This window comes from Condylura cristata, unplaced genomic scaffold (genome assembly GCF_000260355.1).
Source record: "Condylura cristata isolate star-nosed mole 26May11 unplaced genomic scaffold, ConCri1.0 scaffold00028, whole genome shotgun sequence".
NCBI lineage: Eukaryota > Metazoa > Chordata > Mammalia > Eulipotyphla > Talpidae > Condylura > Condylura cristata.
Window position 1 is genome coordinate 25,606,609 of NW_004567129.1, and position 26,084 is coordinate 25,632,692.

General features: G+C 43.0%; 1 long non-coding RNA gene across 1 annotated transcript in view; it reads left to right on the plus strand.

Annotated features, from left to right (window-relative positions):
- Positions 1-13,130, plus strand: part of LOC105854185 — a 14,956-nt gene extending 1,826 nt beyond the window's left edge. The window contains exons 2-3 of the long non-coding RNA XR_001145885.1: positions 11,897-12,079; positions 12,902-13,130. This is a non-coding gene — a long non-coding RNA (uncharacterized LOC105854185). The remainder of the gene's footprint in view (positions 1-11,896; positions 12,080-12,901) is intronic.
- Positions 13,131-26,084: the final 12,954 nt, after the last annotated feature.

The window sequence follows — 26,084 nt, forward strand, 5'->3', positions numbered from 1 at the left end:
TTGTGTTCTAGATCCACTAGAGGGAGTAAAGTTGTAGAGATACATATTTTTTAATGAAAAAGATTTGTTTGTCTTTGACTTAGAAAATAAATTTGTGATAATTGTATTATCAAAACTCAACAGCCGTGATCATTTAAATCTTGCTCTTTCTGAATCTTGCTGGGTGGTTGATTTAAAGTTGGAACCAGCTTTTTGGTGACAGTACTCTGTACTTCTACACATTTGTCCTAATTCTATCTCTCCCTTCTAATGTAATTCCTTAATTCTCTAATTCTACTTACTATCCTAAGGCAGTTTTGATATGCAAATAAGCTTTAGCATTCAAAAAATGGAAGCTTTTGAGATTCTGACTTTCGTGTTTTGTAGAGATGTGTTTGTCACAACAGTCCCACAACAGGGAATAAATGATGACAATTTTAATTTCCAATGTGGCTTCTGACAGCAAGTCTTCTGACCTGGTGGTCAGAAACCTCCTGGTCTCCCCAACCAGTGTTCTTTCTTCAGTTTGGGGGCCTAGCCTCCCCCAACAGATTTCTCCTCATCTTCTGTCTTCCATGAAGCAAGGAGGATAATAAGCCTCACAGTGAAATTTATTCATTTAACAAAATTAAATGGAGGTTGGGAGGAGACCTCCCCAATGGCTCAGAGGTTAAAGTCTCTCTGCTATCACCAGCCACTGCAGCACAAGTTCAATCCCCGGCCCCAGAGGCGACCCACATGGCACAGCAGACCTCTCCTGTCTCAACCACTGCTCCTTCTCAGCGGTGTATTTTGTCAGTCTGTTCTGCTCTCCACTCTGTCTCTGATGTATCCTCTCATACCTCCACCCCTGCACCTCTGGCCTGTACCCCAATCCTTCTGAGCATACATAAATAAATCTTTAAAAAAAAATCATTTCACCATAGGGACCACCAAAATGACCCCTGACTAGAGTATAATAGGAATTTCTTTTACTGTTGTTTCAGAAAAGACTCAATAATTATAAATATGGCTATATTTTATATCCACTAGAGGCCATCATGAAATTCAATTTATTTGTTTTTTTCTTTTGTCGTTTAGGTTTTTAATATCATGTGAGAAATCATTGCCTAGCTAAGCTCACTTAGGTCACTGCTCTGCCTACTTCTTTTGTTTTTTTTTTTTTAAAGATTTATTTGTGTATGCATACAGAACTGGGGTACAGGCCAGAGGTGGGGCTGAGAGGATTCACCAGAGATAAAATGGAGAGCAGAACAGACACATGGATGAAGTACACTGCTGAGGGAAGCAGCGGTTAACAAGAGATCTGCTGCGCCGTGTGGGTCACCTCAGGGCGGGGATCAAACCAGCTCTGAAGCGGTTGTGGCTCACTTACAGGGCTGCCCTTTAACCCGCTGCACCTCCAGGGAGGGCCCTGCTCTGCCTACTTCTAAGAGCTTCATAATTTTGGTTCTTACATTTAGTTCGATGACACATTTTAGTTAAATTTCGTGTGTGTGGTATGGGATCTTTTTCATGTAGCTGGCCAGATGCCCACGTACCATTTGCTAAAATACTGTCTTCTCCCCCATGAAATCACCTGGTTACTGTTGAAAACCAGTTGGTTGTGATATCAAGGCTTATCTCTGGACTCTCAATTCTCTAGCATTTATTTAAATGTCTGTCTTTATTCCAGTGCCACACTGTCTTGATGACAGTAGCTTTGTAGTAAGTTTTGTCGTTGGGACGTACAGGTTCTTCTCTCCCCAGCTTGTCACAGCTATTCTGCATCCTTTCTATTTCCATATAAATTTTCTCAATTTTTGCAAAAAAAAAAAATCAAAAGAGGCATCTGGCATCTGGGATTTTGCTAGGGATTGCACTGTGTCTTACATCACTTTATGGAAAATGCCCACCTTAACCATATCAAGTTAACCACAAAGATGCAATGTGTCTCCATTTGGTTAAGCTTCCTTAAGTTCTTTAAACAATGTTTTGCAGTGACTGTGAAATGCCTTGAATATTTGTGATTTGTGTTGAATATAATGCAATCTTCAATAGTTAAAAAAAGTTATCTTCTTAAGTAATGTTTGAAATGTCTAACAGTATAAGTTTTACACATCTTTTGTTAAAGCTATTCCTGAGTATTTTATTCTTTTTGATAGTACTATGAGTGGAACTATTTTCTTAATTTCATTTTGACTGTTCATTGCTAGGATATAGAATACAGTGGATTTTTATATGTTGACCTGTTATCCTTCAAACTTGCTGTACTCACTTATTAGTTATAATACATTTTTTAAAAGGTGACTGCATTAGGATTTTCTATCTAGAAGATTTAGTTCTCCGAGCATAAAGGTAGCTCATTTTTGCCTTTCTAATTGTATAACTCTTATTTCTTGTTCTTGCCTAATTTCCCTGTAACAACCTCCAGTATAATGTAGAATAGCATGATAAGCACATATACCCCTGTCTGAGGAATATCCCAAATGCCCAAAATTAGATAACTAGATCAAGAAGATGTGGTACACATACACAATGGAATACTATTCAGCAATCAAAAAGATAAGCTCATACCATTCACAGCAACATGGATGGAGCTGTAAGGAATTATGCTCAGTAAAATAAGCCAAAAGGAAGAAGAAAAATAGCGAATGGTTTCATGTATAGACAGAACATAGAAAAAACAAATAAGGGATAAGGGGGAAAATAATAATACTATAATAATAAATAATAAAACAAAATTAGGCAACTATAAATCAGAGCCAATATGTACGGGTGGGGTTTGCAGAGGAATCAAAACAAGGGTAGGAAGAGCACAAGGAACTGTGGTGATGGTGCACGTGTGATTGGTGGTGGGAATTTTACAGCACTACACCTGAAAGGAGAAAGTGCATTCATTGTACAAAAATGAACAGTGACGTAAAAATACATATATATTGGCCCTCCCTGGTGGCGCAGCGGGTTAAAGCACTGCACTGAGAATCTAAAGCCACTTCCACATGAGCTCGATTCCCACCTGCCCCGGAGGTGACCACATGGCTCAGCAGACCTCTCCTGACCCGCCCACTACTCCCCTCAGCAGTGTACTTCGTTGATCTGCCTGTTCTGCTCCCCACTCTGTCTCTGGTGAAGCCTCTTGCTGCCCCTGAGCCTCTGGCCTGTACCCAGTTTTGCATGCACAAATAAATCTTTAAAAACATACATATATATTAAAAGAACTAACTAAAAATAAATACATAATGCAAATCTTAAAAAAGAACAGAGACCCCAGTCTTGTCCTCAGCCTTGGAAGAAAAGCATTCAGTTTTTTGGTTACCAGGGAATTCATTTTGATGAAACACAAGTTTTCATTTTTTTTCCTTTGCAGTTGGTGCATTTTCAGGTTCTAAGAAACTTTGCCTTTGTTGCTTCTGTGTCCCAATTCCCATGTGGGTGTGGGAGGCGTTTCCCACAATTATGAGTCATTCTCTGACACGCCTTGGTGCCATAAAAGTCAACTCTATTCTGACATGAATCCACCAGAGATAGCATCAGCTTCACAGGTCATGGGCTCTGCCTCTCAGTGCTCTCTTCTCCAGGGGTCAGTCACCAGCCCAGGGGGCTGTTGGCCATTATTCTGACCTACTGGCTTACCAGCTGCAGATTGGAGATTCTGACAACTTCCTCCTTATGTTCAGTTGACTTGCTAGAGTGGCTCCAGACCCCAGGAAACCCATTTACTCATTACCAGTTGATTACGAAGGCTATTAAAGGGTGTGAAGCAACAACCAGATAAAGAGATGCCTACAGTGAGTTCCCAAACAAAGGAGCTTCTGTCCTGGTAGAGTTTACCCACACAGTGGCACCTGGATGCTTCTGGTTCCTCACCTGGAAACTCTTTGAACCCCATCCTTTTGATTTTTTATGGACACCTCATTACATTGGCCATTACATTGGCACAATTGATTAAATAATTTCATTGGTTGTTGGTAAACCACTGCCCCTCACCCCCATTCTTCTCCCTTCCCTGGAGGTCTGGGAGTGGAACTGAAAGTTCCAACCTGCTAATCACATGGTTGTTTCTCCTGGCATCCAGCCCCCACCCTTTGGTACTTTCCAAAAGTCACCTCATTACTATAACAAGAGGCACTTTTATCTCTCTCATCATAGAGAATTCCAAGGGTGTTAGGAGTTGTGTGCCAGAAATGGGACCAAGAGCAAATATTTATTATAAGTCACTATCACAGTCTTTGTGAAGGTTGTATAGATGTTCTCCTATGTTTTCTATGGAAGTTTTGTTCTAAATTAGTTTTAAATTAGGTTTGTGATCCATTTCAAATGAAGTTGTGCATAGTTGTCTATTTTTCTGTTTTCTTCTATTTTAAAGTTTTTTTAATATTTATTTATTATGCCTACAGAATTGGGGTACAGGCCAGAGGTGCAGGGGTGGTGAGAGAGAACAGGGAGTAGAACAGGCAGATTGACGAAGTACACTGCTGAGGGGAGCAGTGGGCGGGTCAGAAGATGTCTGCTACCTGGCTGGGAATTGAACTTGTGCTGCTGTGGCTTCAGAGAGGTTCATAACGTGGTGCTTTAACCCATTGCTTTAACCCGAGAGCCCCCTTTTGTGACTTTAATGGAATGTTCCAGTGTTTACCAAGCTTACCTACAAAAGGTGGCAGGCAAAAATCTCTATTCAGTTTTTCAGTCTTTCCAACAGGCTTCTTAAGAGTTTCCCTGCACGGAGTATAATGGACCAGGCAAGAAAATAATAAGAATAATGAACAGCCATATACCAGAGACATTTTGTGGGGGTGGGGTGGGGAGTGGGATCAAAAACGGGGGTTGGGGAGTTGGGGTGAGGGAATTGCACAGGACTATGGTGATGACACACGGGTGACTCAGTGATGGGAAACACATGGGGATTACAATTGAGATTTTAAAAAAATGTACAAAATGATGTAAAAATAAACTATTATATTATTTAAAAAAAAAAAAAAAGAGTTTCCCTGCACACTTTCAGCACCTTTTGGGGTCAGCTGAGTCCTTGAGGGTGTTTATATGCAGATTTGGTGATTTCCCCTACAATGTCTCCTTTTATTTATTTATTTTTAACCCTTGGCTTTTCTCTCCCTAACTTTCAGCTTCTCTGGCTGCTTGAACTCTCATACTTCAAGCCAAACTCAGTCTTTCTGTTTCAGTTCTAACTGTTCCACCCCATACAGATTAGGGAGAGCCATTGGGGAAAACCAGTAAGAACTTAGATTTCACCCAGTGCAATTATTTTCCTTCCGGGTAGAACCCCCCTTTTTAATGCCTGCTTGGGCAGTTGCTAGTGCCTTCAAATAGTTTTTTAAATACTATGTCCAGAGTTTATAATTGTTGTCTACACAAGGGATAGTCTGACACAATGTAGCCTTTCATTACTGAAACCACAATTTCACAGCAATTATGTTTAACCATTTCTAGTACAAGGTCTTCTGAGGTTATCTCCATACTCTAGATACTCTGCTTATGCTTGCAGTACTGAACAGCTCAATTTTAGAATTATCTAGTAGATTTTAACTGTGTTCGATGAAGTTTAACTTAATGTATAGGTCTTTCCTTTCCTCTGACTCACTTACACCAATCTAGTCACAGTACTGTTTTCAGTTATTTTAATTGCAGCCTTTGGAACTTTATCCCTTTAAACCTCTATTTCCTATTTCATTAACTCTGGACGGAATCTTGACTATCCAGGTATAAAATGAGAATAGCTACACTTTAAACTTCTTTCTTCCTTTTTTTCTATCTTTCTGCTTCTGTGATCTGTGCCTTTATTTTTGAATCGCCAAGCATAGTGATAGCATATAAACACAATTATGGCCTGTGGCATTAATTAATGCAACACGTATTAATTGCAGGCCCACTGTGGACCAGTCTTTGTCCATGTCGGGGAAACGGCAAGAGAAAAATCAACTCTTCCTCTCATAGAGCATACTTTCTAGTATGCTAGTTGTGCTTAGGAGGGAAATCCTTCTAGGAAAAGGTGTGGGAAATGCATGTGTGTGTGTGTGTGTGTGTGTGTGTGTGTGTGTGTGTGGATAGAATGGTCAGGTTACAGGGTACAAAGGTATATTTCTGCCATGAGTACCTGCTCGTCATAAAGAGCAAACATTAGTTGCTTCAGAGTTGAGAAGAGACTGGTTACTTCCATTTCTGAGACCCTACTCTTGGGCTACGTGCAGAAGAATGTTCTAAAAAGTATGTTTATGTTCAGTGTGCGTTAATTGATCACAGTCACATCATATTTTCATCTCCATTATATTAAGCTCCTACCTTTTTTGTGTGTATTTTCCCACCCTCTATACTGGTTACTTTTCTTTATTTGATGAGAAAGGAAATATTTTATTCATCATATTCCTAATCCCAGGTTATTGTTCTATTACTTATAGTTTACTCACTCTTTTTGCAAGTTCTCTGACTTCCCAAATGTGCCCTGATTTCACAATATTTTGCTCTGATTTTATGGCACCTCTTAGTTTCCCTAGAGTTTCTGGTTTTCCTTTTCACCTGACATTATGTGTTTTTCCATATTCTCATTTATTATAAAGCCTGGTCTTGCTCTTCTGTGGGATTCCCCATTTTCATCAGGAGATATCTCTTCCAAAATCTGCTATCTTTCTGCTTTAGCAGGGCTAGTGTTTTCTCTTACTGCTCTCTGTTCTCCGTCTTCTCTGTATCAGTTAGGCCTCTATGGTAGCAGGATTAACTCTTTAACATATTCAGCAAAGGGTACCTAAAAGGAAGCATTTATTTTTTAAGATGTTATTTATTTATGTGTACAAGAACTGGATTGTAGGCCAGCAGTAAAGTAAGAGGATTTGCCAGAGACAGAGTGGGGAGCAGAACAGATGGACCTACTGAAATACACTGCTGAGGGAGCAGCAGGGAGACAGGAGAAGTCTGCTGCGCCATGTGGGTCAACTCCCTGGCTGGGAATCGAATTCACGCTGCAGTGGCTGGTGATAGCTTCATAATGTTGAGATTTAACTCCTTGCACCACCAGGGAAACCCAGGAAACTTTCTGTTTGCACATCTGAAAAATGCTTTTATTTTGCACTCAAATGTGACAGATAAATTGGCTGGGTATAGAATTCTAAGTATAATCCTTCAGCAATTTGAAGATCAGTATTGCTGATGAGAAATCTAATGGCGCTGATTCTTCTTTTTTTACTTTATTTTTTTTAAAGATTTATTTATTTGTGTATACAGAACTGGGGTACAGGCCAGAGGCTCAGGGGCGGCGAGAGGCTTCACCAGAGACAGAGTGGGGAGCAGAATAGGCAGATCGATGAAGTACACTGCTGAGGGGAGCAGTGGGCGGGCCGGTCAGGAGAGGTCTGCCATGCCATGTGGGTCACCTCTGGGGCAGGCAGGAATCAAACTCATGCGGAAGTGCCTTAGCTTCTCAGTGCTGCGCTTCAACCCACTGCGCCACCAGGGAGGACCCGATTCTTCTTTTTTTAACAGCTACATCTTTTTTCTTTCAGGAGTCTACATAGCTTCTCTTTTTGGTATTCTGAAACTTTATAATGATGTAGTCAGATTGGGTCTCTACCTTTTTGGCTTGCTAGATCTTTGAGAGATTCTCTCACCTTGAGGAGTATGCCCATATGCCCCAAGGTAAAATGAGTAGCTCACTGCTGATTTGTTTTACCTTTGGCATTCAGAAGGCAGACAGTAGTGTTAGTTATCAGAATACAGATCCTTTTGTTAATTCACCTCTTTCCAGCCTTACTGATCACTCTGTAGTTATTAAATTCTGAGTCCGAACACATTACAGCTAGTTTCCTTCTCTGATTTACAGGTCTTCTATTTATATTTAAATTGCAGCTTTCTGGGCCTTCCTGGTGGCACAAGGGGTTGGGTCGCAGCACTATGAAGCTAATCACAGCCACTGCAGCATGAGTTCTGTCCCCAGCCAGGGAGCTGACTCACAGGGTGCTGCAGACCTCTCCTGTCTTGCCCACTGTGCCCCTCAGCAGTATATTTCAGTCAATCTGCCTGTTCTGCAGCCCTCCTCTGTCTCTGATAAATCCTCTCACCCTGCTCCCCTTACCCCCCACCCCGCACCTCTGGCCTGTACCCCAGTTCTTTTTTTTAAAGATTTATTTATGCATACAAAACTGGGGTACAGGCCAGAGGTGCAGGGGCAGTGAGGAATCACCAGAGACAGAGTGGGGAGCAGAGCAGACAGATCAACGAAGTGCACTGCTGAGGGGAGCAGTGGGCAGGTCAGGAGAGGTCTGCTGCACCATGTGGGTCAGCTCCAGGACGGGGATCAAACTCATGCGGAAGTGGCTTTAGCTTCTTAGTGCTGTGCTTTAACCCGCTGCGCCACCAGGGAGGGCCCCTGTACCCCAGTTCTTAAAAAAATTGCACCTTTCCCTGCCCTACCTCTTCAGTCAACTCTCATCTGTCTGTTCCCTTCAGTCAACTCTTTGTAGAAACCTCTGGCCCAGCAGTGACATCAAGGCTGTAATTTTCATATCGTGGGAGCGAATCTTTTCTTTTACGATAATTCCCTTGGGGGGTCTCAAGAGGAACAATATGTCAGATGTTTGTATTTGCTGCCCCGTCCCATTCACCCTCCACCTTTTTCTACTTATGTCTTTGTTTAGCTGCACTGTGCACGCCCTTGCCCATCGCCTTCTGGTTTTATCCAGCCAGTGGGAGCCCCAGCAGAAGGTTAGGGGGAAGAGAAGTGAAGCCATGGGATTTATCCCTGTTGCTGCTCCCTCTGAGGTTACCCCAGGCTGACTGAGCCCCTTGCTTAAGTCCTCAGCTCTTGGCAGATGTTGGGTTTATGCAGGCCCCACCCCTGACTAGTAGCCTTGCCGCTTCCGGCCACAGTGGCAAAGGAGCCCGGTCTTTTAGCCCAAGGGTACCATTCATCCTCAGCAGTTCCACTATACCCTGCCCACATCTTTGTAAATAAATGCTTGATGAAACGCCCTTCGATTTATCTCATTGGAGTGTGCTTTCGTTTCTAAATGGGACTCTGGCTGGTGCAGAGAGAACATAAATCATCTCTGCCTGGTCTACTATATTGTGTCATAGACTCTTAGACAGTTGTTAAAGCACGTAACTTCTCCATGTAGACTGTTTTATGTTTGTTTTTCAACCTAAGACTTCTAGATTCCAATCCTCTGTTGCCATGCGGGTTCACTGTTGGAGGATCCTGTAATTTCCCAATAATTCCCAAGTATTCATTGGTCATAGCAGTTACTGGGGAGCAGTCTTCCTGTATGACATATTAGAGTCAGCTCTGACTGGACTAAATTATCCAGGGATACGCTTGAGTCTGTTAATACACTTGAAACTTTTTCTTAAGTTTATTTATTTATGCATACAGAATTGGGGTACAGGCCAGAGGGCAGGGACAGTGAAAGGATTCACCAGAGACAGAATGGGGGGGCAGGACAGGCAGATCCACAAAGTACACTGCTGAGGAGAGCAGTGGACAAGACAGGAGTGGTCTGCTGCACCATATGGGTGACCTCCCAGGCTTGGGATTGAACTGGCCCTGAAGTGGCTGCAAGCTGTGACTAGTTTCCCAGTGCTGTGATTTAACACCATTGCTCTACCAGGGAGGGCTCCTATACTTGAAACTTTTGAGCTCACAGCTTAGATGCCTGCCTGTGGGTGGCCCTACCTTACTACTGACCATTGTCCAAGCAGGCTGTTTTTGGGTGCGTCATGACAAAGTCAGCTCTTGAATTGTGTCTCTTTCAGTCACATGGAGGCCAGAATTCCTTTGTGGACCCATCTGCCTCTTACTCCAAAATGATGTCCTAATGACAGAGCCCGTATCCTCGCTCGGTGTATGTTGCCAACAGTCAGACCAGAGGCTGTCCATAGAGGGAAAGAAATATCATTGGTGCATTGAAGGAAGCTGTCCTTGGAGAGCTGTAAAACCACTGTCCCAGTTGAATATCTCTTCTACTCACCCCCATCCAGTTTTGCTCCATAAATAAATGACTAGAGGCCTCTGAAACCTCTATGAAGAGTATTCATCTTTGTCCTGAGACCCCTGTGGAAAAGATATGGAGCTTCTCTTTATTTCCTTTAAATCAAAATAAATTGAATTCTCAATTCCCACGTGACTGGGTTGGAGGGAAATTTGATCCCATTTATCTGGGAGAATGGGAATAAAATGTTCTTCCCAGGGCCTCAGAAGGACCTGGGAGGCTTCTGTGCCTGCACATTGTGGGAGGAGACTCATCTTCAGTCTCTCAGTCACCCCAATAGCTTCATGTTTGAGCCACCTTGAGGATAGTTGCTCTGATGCTTCATGAGCTTGGCTCTGGGATCACAGCGAGTGTCAGGAGTGTCCCAGAATGTGGGCACTTGTGTGAGAGTGTTTGCATCGTCCCTCCCTGTCAGGTTGTATCCTGTCTCAGTGAAAAGACACTGAACATCACTAATCACCAGGGAAACACAAGTCAAACTCACAATGAGATATCAACTCACATTTGTCAGAATGATTATCATCAAAAAAAAAAAATACTGGAAATGACAAGAGTTAGCAAGAACATGGAGAAAGAGGGAATCAATATGCACAGTTGGAAAGTCGCTATAGAAACAGAAAGTTTCTCAGAAAACTGAAAATAGAGCTTCCGACGGCCTAGCAATCCCACTTCTGGGTTTTTATCCAATAAAAATACTAACTCTAAAAGACAACTGGACCCCCATTATTTCCAACAGCCAAGACATGGAAATGACCTAAATAGCCATGGATGTATGATAATAAGAAAGAATAAAGTATGTGTGTATCAATCTGTATATTGCAGTGGAATATTATTTGGCCATTAAAAAGAAGGAAACCCTGCTATTGACAATAAGAAATATGGAAACTTGGGGCATAATTCTAAGTTAAATATGTACCTGACAAATACTGTATTAGCTCTCTTGTATGTGGAACCTTGAAAAATAAAGAACTTGTAGATACAAAGAACAGATCGGAAGTTGCCTGTGGCAATAATGGGGGTGAGGGAGATTGAAAAAGCTGAAGGGGAAAAAGGTACAAATCTCCAGTTATAAATTAAGAAAGCCCTGAGTATGTACCATCCAGCATGGTGACTATGGTTAATACTGTATGGAATATTTGAAAGCTGCTAAGAAAATAGCATTTTTATAACAACAACAAAAACCTTCTGTAACTAAGTGTGATGATGAAGGTTAACGAGATTTATGGTAGTGATCATTTTGCAACATATACATATATCAAATAATTGTGTCATACCTAAGTAACTATTATATGGCTGTTCCACCTAACTTCTTTTAAAGGAAAAAAATGTCTGAACCAATGTGGAGGGGGAGAGCCCAGAAGACTTACACTGAACTTCACAAAAGAGGATATCCAGCAGCTGATAAACAAATGAAAAAGCCACCAGTACCACTAGTCATCAAGGAAATGCAAATTAAAACCACAATTGAGTCCCACTACAAATCACCACTCCCAAAACCTGTGTGGTGCAACCACTTTGAAAACTAGCAGGATTTACAAAAACTAAACATAATCCGTTTCCAACCTGTGGCCTCACCAATCCACTGGTGGCTGTTCACCCAGCACAGATGGGTGCTATATCTGCAAAAAGACATGTAGAAGAATATTCCTTAGAGTATAATTCCTGATCATCAAAAGCCGGAACAACCCAAATGTCCATCGGTCATAGAATGGAAATGTCACTGTGTTCTGTTCAGACAGTGAAATATACTGAGTAGTCAATGGGATGGAATATTATAGCTGTGAGAAAGGAAAACACTGCTCCAGGCCGGCTTGTGGATAAATATCACAACTAGAATGTTGACCAAAATAAGCTCCAGCCACAAAACATTTGCCCTGTATGTTTCTGTTTTGGTGAAGTTCATCAACAGGCAAAATTAACCCATGTTTATTTTTTTTTGGCAGTGGGAGCTCAAGCACACCTAGCAGGAGACCAGAAATGATCCACGTGGTGGCTAAGGAGGTAGATACACCTGTGTATGTTCACTGCCCTCTACACTGGGTTTATGCAGTTTAGGTCTGGAAGTTGTGTCAACGTAAAAGAAAATGAAAGCGTCTGTTTCTGCATATAATTATTCAGTGCTGCTGGTATGTATGCCTCTTTCTGGGCTAAATCTGCATACTTTTGATGTCTAGAACTTTCACTAGATTTGATGTCTACAAACAAGTCCACCTCTCCTTTCTTTCTTTTTTAAATTTACCTATTTTTTGCATATAAGAACTGGGGTACAGGCCAAAGATGAAGGGGTGAGAGGATTCACCAGAGACAGAGTGGGGAGCAGAACAGGCAGATCTACTGAAATGCACTGCTGAGGGGAGCAGTGAGCGGGGCAGGAGAGGTCTGCCGCGCCATGTGGGTCAGTCCCTGGCCGGGGTTTGAACTCTTGCTGCCCTCATAGTGCTGCACTTTAACCCATTGCGGCCACCAGGGAGGGCCCCCCCATCTCCTTTCAAAATTTTCTTGCATCTGTGTGCCTCCAGAGCTTTCTTCCCCTGGAATTTTACTTGGGATTCTGCCATATTTGTGGAGGTCACGTAGAGCTGTCTAATACTGATGCTTTCCATCCATTTAAATAGTACATTTGTCAGGAATTTGCCATCAAATGCTAAGTATTCTTTGTGTACAGCTTGAACATTTTTTGGCCAGTAGTTACATGAGATAACTAAAATAATTATGGTTTCTACTGCTATTGTGTAAGAATGAGCCCTTTACATTCTCTAACAAGTACTGATAAAGACTTGGTAAAAACAAAAACAAAAACCTGACCACCCTGTGGAATTCCTTCATTCGTGTTTGTAGTTTTTTATTTGATTATTTTAATTTCTAGATTGTGTGTAAAGCATTAAAATCTTTTTTGCCTAAGAATCCAACTTTGGTTTCATTTTCTTACTGTGTTTTCCTGGAAACAGATAAAGTTGGAGTGTGTTGTGAAATTCCAAGCAACTTTGCGGACAATAAGATGCAGCCTGGTTTGAACATTTCACCTGCACAGGGAGGCACCATGACCTTGATTTCCTTTTCTGGCGTGCCAGTCCCTGTGGAACCTGGAAACAGTGCCTGGAGTTGTTACTGGAGATACTGTTGGCTGGAGGACATGAGGTTTTTAAATCAGGTCAGCTGCACACCTGCCCGGCACACCTGTCCACTTGCACCTGAGCCATGTACTGGGTGAACACAGGTTCCCATGGCTAGAACATTCTGCCTCTGCCCGGCTTAGGTGGCTCCTATGTCCATTCAGATAGTCCAGTGGAAAATGAAGGCATAAGATGGGGGGTAGATTATCCCCTCTGGAGCAGATGCTGGTTAAAGTAAAACCCAACTCATATTGAGAGGAGAAACTTACAAGTGGCCCGTGAGAGGGACCTGGTCGGAACCCCAGCTACAGCGGGTCTGCAGGGACAGCTGGGTGTCAGAGGGGAGCCATGCAGAATGGACCTGGGAACTCCACACTTGTGATGGGATTGCCACCTGATAAAATGAGAGGGTCTGCCCAGGGGCGTCAACACCCAAACCTTATATGGAAAGATGTTTGCGAAAGTGTATGGTGCTGTCTGGTGGCCAGCAGCCCCAGGGACTCTGGTCACATTTTAGTATGGTCGGGCTCACCAGCAGAATGTTAAAGCCAGCTCTTCCTGTGTGGACAGTCGCCATCCCCATCTGACAAAAGCTATAAACTGAGTACTTGAGTCTGTACAAGGCTGCGCTGGAGCCTGACATGTGTCCTCTGCTGCCATCTAGTGAAAAATAGCAGAAATGTAAGAATTTTGTAAAGGGAAAGCCCAGAGGGGGGGTTTTGTAAGCAGAAATGTATTGTTTGAAAGGACTGCATTGTAACTTCAGACTGGGTAAGACCTTAATTTATGCATAGTATGTGGAGGCTGTCTTTTCTAAAAAGGTTAAAATTTTTTAAATATTTATTTCATGTATTTAGGCATGCAAGAACTGAGGTGTAGACCAGAGGTGTGATGTGGGGAGGAGGGGGTTGTATAAGGACTCACCAGAGACAGAGTGGGGAACAGAACAGGCAGATCTACTGAAACCCTGCTGAGGGGAGCAGCAGGTGGGACAGGAGAGGTCTGCTGCGCCATGTGGGTCAGCTGGCGGGAATCAAACTCGTGCTGTTGTAGCTGCAGACATTCTCATAGTGTTGTGCTTTAAGCCACTGCACCACCAGGGAGGGCCCACAACTGTACTCAAATAAAATTTATGTATGAGCTTTTGATAAAAACAGGTAGAAGGCCCAGATCTGGCTTCTGAGCCAGAGTTTGCCCACCCACCAACCACCAGAAGTACATGCCCAAGAAGCCTCAAGCCCGTCTCCTGGGCTGTGATGGCCTCTTTCCCCTGTGTCTACGTGAGGTGTCACAAACTGTCCCTGGGGGATATGTTTCTTTAGGCTCGAGTGTCACCAATAGCTGGCTGTTTTAAAAATTTGAATACACAGATGGCGCCTTCACAGTGTGTAATGTTGAGGGTGGGAAGAGGGGGGCATGGTTGGGGCTGGCTCTCCCCATGTTCTGCTTCTCCATGTTCTGCTGTGGGGCTCCAAGAAGTCCGAGAACTCTACACTTGAATCTGATGAATCTGGTCAGTTTTAGGGTAAATTTATACAGGGGGGAGGAAATAATCTATTGTGTTTAACTGGTCATATCTCAAGTTGTACCTTTTCAACACTGGATATATTTAGGTGGTTTTCTTTTAGACTTTGTCCCTGCCACATAAGGCCAGGGGCAACCTGTGTAAACGCGATAGCCTCAGCCAGGCCCAAGTGGTCTCTACAGGATTCACTGGCTGAGGGAGCAGGGAGCTGACTCCCATCTCCACATGGCCCCCACCAGGAGTGAGGAGCAAGCTGGGGCCAAGCCCCCCCTTCCCCATTCCCACAGACTCAGTTCAGCCATAAGCCTCAGGCTTGGTGCTCAGCCTCTAGGCCACAAGCACAGGCCCTAAACAGGCAAGAACTTTATGCTCTCTGCCTCTTCCCATGAAATGTCTTTTCCCCTATTTTCCAGATTAAAGGATTATCTTAAAAATGCACTTCAATGTATACATTCTCTCCCATAATTCTGTGTGTCTGTAATTTTTTTGTGACATAGAAATGCCACTGTCTCTGTTCCACACCTTCAAATTAACATTCTCAGTTCACAACAGTAAATCTTCCCAGAGGGGACTTTCCAGAAAAACAAGCTATTTCCTCAGCAGCTATTTTCCTCTTTTTTTTTTTCCCTCTTTTTGCAGCATGTACTTGCAGTATATCTAAGACGTGTTTGTTGGGGAGAGAGGAAGCTTCACCAGCAAGCTCAAGGCTGCTCACAATCATAAGGGCAAGCACAAAGGGAGAGATCAGTGAATCAGGGAAAACTCCTGGAACAGTGTGGTAATAACTCTTCATCACACTCTGGTACCTAGGCAGTGACGAGGTAGGCCCATGAGTTACAGAGCCACAAAGAAATACTGTCACCTGGAGTGGCCTGGGCATTAAGGCTCAGTGCTATAGTCCTAATGGCCTGAATTTGAGCCCCAACCCAGGAGCTGACATTGTAAAGTGGGTGGTACCCCCTCAGCAGTGTGTTTCAGTTGATCTCCCTGTCCTGCTCCCCACTCTGTCTCTGGTATGTCCTCTCACCCCTGACACCTCTGTCCTACACCCCAGTTCTTATATACAAAAAAAAAGTTCTCCCTTAATTGTACACCCTAATTTAGGCACCAACTTGTTTTACCCTAGACTCTGCTTAGTACCTTAGAAAGAGTTGCTCACAGAGGATGCCGATGCAGGAATAAGTCATTTGAAATTGTCTCCCGGCCTGGTTACTGAAACCTCCTGACCTCTACCATTCCTCTGCATTTGGGCTGACAGCAGGCCATGAAATCATTGGAATTTCATTTTGTGGCTCATCTTGTGGCTCCCTACAAAGATGAAGTCTCTTCTCTCTGAAAACTTTCCATTTGCATATACACTTCATATAAAAAGTACAAGAGTATTTATGAAGCTCTATATAGATTCTTTTTTGAATCATGGACATGTGGATTAATGTACTTTATTAAACTGGGGAAATTTTGAATCACTAGTCTTTGAAATAGTTTTTCTAGAGTATCAGTGGTGAATTCCAAGAGGATGCCACACAGCAACCTTGCAAGATGTTGCTAAGACCATGCCTGCTGGGATTGCAACTCAGGATTGTTCCCTAGTGTTCCCTAGCTCCCAGAATAATGCTAAATTCCAGAAGACCCAAAGAAATGAAAAGACATTCCATGCTCAAGAAAATAAAGAAGTAGCTTTGTTAAAATACCCATATTGCCTCAAGCAGTTTATAGATTCATACAATCCTTCAAAAAATTCCCATGGCATTCTTCATGAAAATAGAACCAAAACCACTAAAATATGTATGGAACTGTAAAAGACCTCAAACAACCAAAGCAATCAAAAGGAAAAAGGGCAAAAATAGGGTTGTGTTCCCTAGCTTCAAACTATACTACAAAGCTGTTGTACTCAAAATAGTATGTTAAGCAAATAAAAACAGACACATATCTCAATGGTACAGAAATAAACCCATGTATATAACAATTAATTTGTGACAAAAGTGCCAAGAACACACATCTTTACTCTCAGCAACTGTCTGGACAATGGAGGCGGTTCATAGCTGGAACAGGCACCACCCTCTTTACAGTGTATACAGCCAGCGCCTCAGCTCTTCATGGAGGAAACAAAGCAACTCAGGAATACAAAAGAATTTAAAGATAGATTGTTATGTATTTGTCCCATAGATAATATCTAAAATGGATAATCAAGAACTAGTACTGTAAGTGTATCTTTTAAAGACAAAGATAACTACCAGGAGAAGCAGCTGAAAGAGTTAAGAATGGTTGCCTTCATAGAACCACAGCTGCAGAGGTAGACTGGGAATAATTGTATTATAGTTCCTTCTGCATGATTTGATGGTTTAACCTTATGTGAGGATTAGTAGGACTTTGATTTTTTTTTTCCAGAGAAAATGACTAGAAGGTTTTTTTTTTTTTTCCCTCATATAGCAGTGTTTCATTCTGGAATTTTCCAATTAAGCTTTTGGCTAAACACATACATATGATAATGATTATTATTCAGGAATCAGGAGATTTGTAAAATCGTTGTGTGCCATTAGAGCAATCAAGCTCAGCTCTAACACATCTTGGCTTTTCAGGATAATTAGACCACACTGGAGGCCCAGATGGGGTGAATGAAAAGCCATGGGTGTCTGCCATAGAGTAACAAGAAAACATCACGCAGAACTACTCAACTGGCAATTGAAATTTGCATGTTAACTTAGCACACAAGAAATGAATAAAAATACTTGGGTTTGTGGCAAAACATTTCAATTTTAAAAGCCAAACAGAGAACATAGGTGCAGTAATGAGCATCCTATGCAACTCGTTTAAAACCCGCCTGTTTTATGATGTAAAAATAAACTTTTGTAATAATTAAATAAAAAAAAGCCGCCTGTTTTAAAATAGAAACTTTAAAAATAGATAGCTTCCTTCTATAGCGTTTATGTTTAAAAAGGTCACTTCCTATCATGAGCACCTTTGTTGTCCTTTCACAAAACACCGAAAAGTCATTGATCTAATCATTCAGCTGCCAAAGATGCTTTGCATGTCTTCTCTGCGCAAACCCAGAGTTAGTGCTAAGAATGCAATGTTGCGGGGCCCTCCCTAGTGGCGCAACGAGTTAGGACTCAGCACTGCAAGCTGGCGGCAGCCGCTTCAGTCAGTGCGAATTCAATCCCTGGCCCTGGAGGTGATCCACGTGGCACAGCAGACCTCCCCTGAACCGCCCACTGCTCCTCTCAGCAGTGTTCTGCTGCCTGTTCTGCTCCCCACTCGGTCTCTGGTGAAGCCTCTCACCGCCCCTGCACCTCTGGCTTGTACCCCAGTTCTGTATGCACAAATAAATAAATCTTAAAAAGAAATGCAATGTTGCAAAGACACATGCAGCCCTGCTGTCTACACAACTTCAGACTCATGCAGAATCTGATACTCAGATAAATTTCACCACCATGTGATCTGCCCCAGCAGAGGTAGTACAGATTGACAGATTATTCTAAGAACACAGCATAGAGAACCTCCATGGTTTTGGAGGTGGGCGAGGGAAATTGACTTAGCATTATTAGGCATGCATTTTAGAAAAACTTGTGATCAGATCAGTTTTCATGATTTTGCTCACTTGCCGATTACACAGACTTCTTACCTATTTCTATTGTTTGTTGTTAAGATCGTTGGACAGATTTCTGAATAATAGTTAGATTAATATTCTAATTGATGGGTGTCCCTGATGGCCTAGAAGTTAAGTCTCAGCGCTATTACCACGGTATCCTGAGTCCGATCCCCGGCCAGGGAGCTGACCCACATGGTACAGCAGACCTCCCCTGACTCACCCACTGCTCCCTTCAGCAGTGTACTTCATTGATCTGCCTATTCACTGTGTCTCTGGTGAAGCCTCTCACCCACCCCCACCTCTGGCCTACACCCCAGTTCTTCTATGCAAAAATAAATTATTTTTAAATTTTTTTTAAATAAAATTGAGTGCCATTAAGGATACAAAGCACTTTTGCATACAGATTCTCACTGCAAATGGAAGCAAATGGGAATTTAGGAAGCAAATGGTAAGGGCAGAGATTTCGATCTCCTTTCACTATCTCCCACCTACATCCATGGAAGAAGGTGATAACTGACCTGAGCACAGGTCTGGTCATCTCAGATACAACCTCAGAATTATTCTCAACACAAATCTCCTGGAAAGCAGTGCCATCTACTTGTCACTTGATGAGAAGTTCTCTAGAATTGCAGAGCGTGAACATTATGGAATCATACAGACTTGGTTGAAGCCCATTATTTCCCGCCTCACCCCTAGCTGTTATTTGACTTCTGTAGGCCTCAGTATCACATTTTAAATTTCGAAATAAAGATATGTCACTCAGAGAGCTACCATTAACTGAAAGGCAGCAAACATTAAAATCACATCAGTTATGCATTTAAGTGTGTATATTTAACAGCCACACTGTGAAGAAAGAGAAACTGATAACAATTCCCTCCATGTGCATGCACACAGAAAATATGGGAGAGAAGAACATCACTTCATAAGATAAATGAAGCGAAAGTTACAAATAATAAAAGTTTTAGATCTATAATCATAGATTTTTAAAATATATATTTATTTATGCATACAAAACTGGTGTACAGGCCAGAGGTTGGGGAGGTGAGACAGAGTGGGGAGCAGAACAGGTAGATCCACTGAAATACACTGCTGAGGGGAGCAGCAGGCTGGTCAGCTGAGGTCTGCCAGGTCATGTGGATCAGCGCCCTGGCTGGGGATCGAACTTGTGCTGTAGTGGCTGGGGCTACCTTCATAGTGCTGCGCTTTAACCAGTTGTACCACCAGGAAGGGCCCCAATATAATCATAGGCTTTTAACATATCTCTTTCAGTATCAGAAAGAACAAAACAATTCAAAAGATTTGAAGAACAGCATCAAGTAGTTTGATTTAACATTTATAGAACACTCACCAATAACTGCAAAACACATTGATCAAGATATCAGACCTGGGCCTCACTGGTAGCTGAGGGGTTTGTCTCAGCGCTATCACCGCCACTGCCAGAGTTCAATCCTTGGCCAGGGGGCTGACCCACATGGCACAGCAGACTTCTCCTGCCCCCTTTCTGTTCCCCTCAGCAGTGTACTTTGCCCATCTGCCTGTTCTGCTCCCCACTGTGTCTCTGGTGAAGCCTCTAACCCCCCACGCCTCTGGCCTACACCCAGATCTTCTGTACATACACAAACACACACACAGTTCATATATTTCTTTGAAAAGTCAGGTTGTAAAACAAGTCTCAATAAATTCAAAGCGCTTCATGTATAGTGTACTCTTTGACCATAATGGAAAAGGAGACATTATTAACAAAAGACAACTTTGAAAATGATGCTATACATCTTAAAACAGCTTACAGATCAAAGAAGAAATTACAATGGGAAATTAGAAAATATTTCTAACTGAGTAATAATGTATATAACATATTAAATTGTATGGAATCTAGCTAAAGTCAGGCCTAGCAAGAAATTTATATGTTTAAATGCTCATACAGGAAAAGAACAGTAACACATTTAAGATTTTATCTTAAAGTGGGGAAGAAAATTAGATCCAAAATACATAGATGGTAACAATGACAGTAACAGCCAAAGTCAGTGAGTCAAAAAACAATCAATGAAATGAATAAAACCAAATTTGGTTCTTTAAAAAGATGAATAAAGTTGATAAGCTCCTCACAAAATTGAGCAAGTGGGAAAAAAAGACGACCAAAATTATAGGGAAATGTTACTATAGAGACGACAATTGTCTTAAGAGAACATTAACAGAATATGACGAACAAGTTCACATCAATACATTCCGCAAATTAGATGAAACGGTTATATTCCTTGACAAATAATACTTCATGAAATGAAGATGCGAGATAAAGCAGGAAATCTCGAATCTTCTACTCTGAAGATGTAAAGCTTCATAAGAGAGAAACTCATCAGTTAACCTAAGGTCTAAGTACCCTGATACTTGAAAGGAGATGTACTCACAGGTTAAGACTTTAGGGTGCTGTTGATCGTCCCCAATTTGTACATGCTTCAAGAAAGAACTTGTTGTGCAAGTTATGCAGTGAGCGAACTTCCAAGTCCGTGTCTCCCAGGACACACCCAGCCAAGGATGGAACACGGCTGGCATCCTGTCAATTGCTGCCTGGTGTCAGTCTGCTATAAGGAGTAATCTTGGCTCCACCACTCCCTATATGTGTGGCTGAGACTTGTCAGACTCTGCAGCTCCCCTTGCTTAGCCCTGCCTCACCTTAACATTTCATAAGTTCTGTCTCCAGTAAGTCTGTTACTCTTGACAGTCATATAAAATGACCCATGAAGTAGATCTTTAGTCAATGTTGCCTTTTTTTTTTTTCTTTGCATCATTTGGGACACACTTTGTTTAGATTTATTTTTTATTTAGTTATGCATATAGGAACTGGGATGTCCCATGTTTATTGCTGCTTTATTTACAATAGGGAAGACATGGAATCAGCCCAAATGCCCAAAAGCAGATGACTGGATTAAAAAGATGTTGTACATATATATAGTGGAATATTACTCAGTGATCAAAAAAGATAAGCACATGCCTTTTGCAGCAACATGGGTGGAGCTGGAAGGGATCGTGCTTAGTGAAATACGCCAGGAAGAAAGAGACAAATCCCGGATGGTTTCACTCATAGCAGGAGCATAAAGGATGGGGGGCGGGGGAGAGAATAATAATAATAATGAACAACTATATACCAGAGACATTTTATAGGGGTGGAATGGGGAATGGGATCAAAAATGGGGCTGGGGAGTGCACGGAACTATGGTGATGGCACAGGAGTGATTTGGTAATGGGAAGCCCCCAGGGGATTACAGTTGAGATGGAAAAAGGCACAAAATGATGTAAAAATAAATTATTATAATTAAAAAAAAAAGAACTGGGGTGTAGGCCAGATGTGGGGGGGGGTAAGAGGGTTCACCAGAGACAGAGTAGGGAGCAGGACAGGCAGATCAACGAAGCACACTGCTGAGGGGAGCAGTGGGGGAAACAGGAGAGGTCTGCTGCGCCATGTGGGTCAGCCCCATGGCCAGGGGTTGAACTCATGCTGCAGTGTCTGGTGATGGCTTCATAGTACTGAGATTTAACCCCTGCGCCACCGGGACACACTTTGGCTACTAGCTAAGAGAGACTCAAAATAACACTGGCACAATTAAGAGAGTTTACAGTACAAGTACTTCACATTGTTATAAATGTCCCAGCCAAGGCCCTCCCTGGTGGCACAATGGGTTAAAGAGCACTGCAAGGCTGGCTCAGCCACTTCGGTGCACGAGTTCAGTCCCCAGCCAGGGAGCTGACCCACATGGCGCAGCAGACCTCTCCTGTCTCTCCCAGTGCCCTCCTCAGCAGTGCATTTCTGTAGATCTGCCTGTTCTGCCCCCCACTCTGTCTCTGGTGAATGCTCTCACCACACCTGCACCTCTGGCCTATACCTCAGTTCTGTTTGCATAAATAAATCTTTAAAAAATAAGTAAATAAATAAATGTCCCAGCCTCCTTGCTATTCCCACCAGTCAGTCATCTTGAACCCTCAGGATCAGGCAGGTAGCCACCAGATGATCCCAGTGGATGCTACATGGAAGAGAATTGTTCAGTCAACCCTTGTTTAACCTACTGATGCACAAATTTGTGAGACATAATTTTAAAATGTACATTATTAAATTTTGGGGTGATTTGTTACACAGCAGTAGGTAACCAGAATACATGAACTAATACAGAGAAAAAATGACTATAGAATCTTATATCTAATAACTTGATACAGTATTGTTTACAAACCATTACATCCCAGCTTTATTATTTTTTTTAAAGATTTATTTATTTGTACATACAGAACTGGGGTACAGGCCAGAGGCTCAGGGGCGGCGAGAGGCTTCACCAGAGACAGAGTGGGGAGTAGAACAGGCAGATCGACAAAGTACACTGCTGAGGGGAGCAGCAGGCAGGTGACGAGAGGTCTGCCGTGCCATGTGGCCACCTCCGGGGCAGGCGGGGATCAAACTCATGCAGAAGCGGCTTTAGATTCTCAGTGCTGTGCTTTAACCCGCTGCGCCACCAGGGAGGGCCTCAGCTTTATTATTTACTACCTGTTTTTTCTTTTAAAGAACTTGTATACTTGCAGGCCTCCCTGGTGGCACAAGGGGTTAAGTCTCAGCACAATCAAGCTACCACCAGCCACTGCAAGATGAGTTCATCCCTAGCCAGAGAGCTGACCCACATGGCACAGCAGATATGTGATTTTGTGGGTACAACTTTACATCTAGATATGTACCTGCTTCACTCACCCTGAGATAGAATGATTTTTGATATATGATTAATGTTACACATCTTAATCTGTGCCTACTTAGTCAGTTGTATATCATCTTTGGAGAATCATCCATACAAACCCTTTACCATTTTTTAATTGGCAGGGTTTTTTTAAGATTTATTTATTTATGCATACAGAACTGGGGTACAGGCCAGAGGTGCAGGAGCGGTGAGAGGATTCACTGGAGACAGAGTGGGGAGCAGAACAGGTAGATGGACAAAGCACACTGCTGAGGGGAGCAGCCGGCAAGTCAGGAGAGGTCTGCTATGCCATGTGGGTCACCACCCTGGCCAGGGATCGAATCACTGCAGTAGCTTCGTAGTGCTGTGCTTTAACCAGTTGTGCCACTAGGGAGGGCCCTAATTGGCAATTTTATATACATTTTTATTATCAATTATAAATCATAATACTGGACAGAGTCCTTTATCAGATAGATTTGTATCTCCATTCAGTAGGTTGTCTTTATACCTTCTAATAGTGTTCTCTGAAGCACATAAGTTTCTAATTTCTATAAAGTTCAATTTATTTCTTCTTTGGTTACTTTAGTTTTGGTATCATCTCTAAGAAACTATAGCCTAACCTAGATCACCAAGATTTACTCCAATGTTTTCTTCTAAGAGTTTTATAGTTTTAGCTCCTACATTTAGGTCTTTCATCTATTCTGAGCTTATTTACAACTATAGTGACTTTGAATCTTGCCTTTCAAATGGGGTGAAGAGCCTTTTCTATCAAACAGGAGATGAAGAAATGATTTGATGAGGGAATGTGAGACATACATTCTGGGAAGCAATTAATTTGTGTGGCTGGAGTCTAAGACAGGCAGAGAGTAGGTTAGGTATGAATGGATGACAGTGGCCATACACACACACAACAAAACAAAAAACAATGATGGGCAGGAAACATTTCTTCCCTACCGACAGGCTCACCAAGCAAAGACAACGTAAGTAAAACATAATCTACTAGCTAGAAACATAGTTTGGGACAAGATTCCAATTCCCCTTGTCTCTCCTTTGAACCAGATTGCCATCCCTTAACACCTCCATTGCAGAAATTGCTGAAAACATTCAGAGGAGAGGGGGGATTTTGTTTGTATTTGTGAGCTACTGGAAATCATTGATGACTCTGAAGCAGGGAAGCAGCTTGGGGATTTGGGAAGCTGTGGTAGTGAAATGTGTCACAATTTTCAACCTCATTTTAGTAGTTATGTTGGAGATTCCAATGCACCGTATATTATTGGCTACCACACCGGTCACCTATATTTGTGCATAATTCTGGGTGCACAGAGATGCAGGAAACCATGAGCAGCAAAATATAGAGTAGCAATAAAATCAACAAGATTGGCGATTGATTGGATGCAACTAGATAAAGGCTTTCGGTTTCAAGATTGGGAATGTGGATGAGTCCCATGGTCAGTAATGAGGACGGAGAACATAAATAAAGGACAGATTTTTGGGGGGGAGGGAGGGCAGTAGATGCAGGTAATTTTGAGCCTGTTGCATAGGAAGTGTCTGCAGGACACCCAAGCAATTAATTGTAGCTGGTAAGCATATGGTTAAGATGAGTCCTGGAATGAAGTTGGAAATCTGGGACTCCTCAGTTCATTGCTGGAAAAGGACGAGCTCACTCAGGAAGCATGGTAAGATAGTTTCCAGAATTGAACCTAGGAAGGAGGAAACTGCAGTGGTAAGAGCTCAACTCCCTGGCAGAAACCTCTTTCTGAAGTCTTCCGTTGAGGCCTCTATGCATCAGAACCAACACAGGTTCTGGTTTTTTTATCTCCTTCCCCTTTCGATATTGCCAGGCTTCTCACCATTTGTCCACTCAGCTCACCAGATCGCCTGCCTGAGCTCTGACGTCATCCAACTGATCTTTCAGGCTGCGATTTACTGAGCAGCTGCCTGTGTCAGGTGCTCACCAGACCACACAGCGGTGACCAAAATAATGTCCCTGTCTCAAAATGTTTACTTTCTAGCGAAGGACACATTCAATAATTAAAAAGACACACCAGGGAAGGAAAAAGGCTATGAAAAGAAACACGCAGGTTCAAGGGATGTAGAGTGAGTTGAGTTAAGGAAGGTCCTCTGTAGGTGACATGTGGGCAGGGCTGAATGAAGTGTCAATGTTCTGCGTGGATGAAACACAAGAGGGAAAGGGGCTACATCACCGGTCTTTACAGGTCAAAGTCAGGCGTACGGCTTCCACTGTGTGACATGGGGTCACTGGAGAGGAGGGACATGACCTGCCTTAGATTTTAACAAGACTCCTCTGGCTTGGGGTTTGAGAACAAACTACTGGAGGCAAGGACAATGTAGCCGGAGCTTCTAGAAAACTATTCCAATCATCCCGGCCAGAGGGAGCGTGGCTTGTTGTAGAGAAGTAGAGCGGAGATAGTGAGAAAAGGTGAGCTTCAGGATATAGCCTACAGGTGGAAGGACAGGGTAGGCAATCAATGCAGAGTGGGGGTGGGCGAAGGTTGAGCCCCCACTCGCCCGAGAATGAGTAGTGGACTAACAGGTTATTTAATGGGAAAAAATTAAGGTGAGAGAGGAAATCAGTGTGACTTTGGAGTTGCCTATTAGACGTCCAACTGGATACGTTGGGAGGCTATTACTGCTTTTTATAAATCCAGAGTTCACAAAACCGACGAAAGCTGCAGGTGCTTGGGGTTAGTCTGCGCATTATGGCAGGATCCTGGTGAGACATCTGAGAGCGTTGGCTCAAGTCCCAGTCCTGTAGCAGCGACAGCAAGAGAGAGAGAAGAGGGAAGTCGTTGGGCAATTAATGCCGTCAGGGGGCCATAAAAGCGCCCAGAGGGGCGCCTTTACTTGAGCAGGTAAAGGACTGGATCTCAAAGGGGTTGGGCAGGAGCTGGACAGGAGCGCGGGGGATCGTAGGCAACTCTGCAGGCAGCGGGATCCGCGTTAGCAAAAACACTGGACGCAGCCCAGGCTACCACGGCCAGGAAATGGCGGAGGCCGCGGCCGAGGTCAAGAGGGCGCACGCGCCCGCACTCCTGCCCGTGGCGTCCACCAGCACCGGGCCTTTCCCCGGGACGCCCCCCGGCCCCGAGCACACCACCCGGGCCGCCGACAGTCGCGAGCCCGGTGGCCAGCTGAGTCTCGCGAGAGCGCGGCCTCGCCGGCCCAGCATGCCCC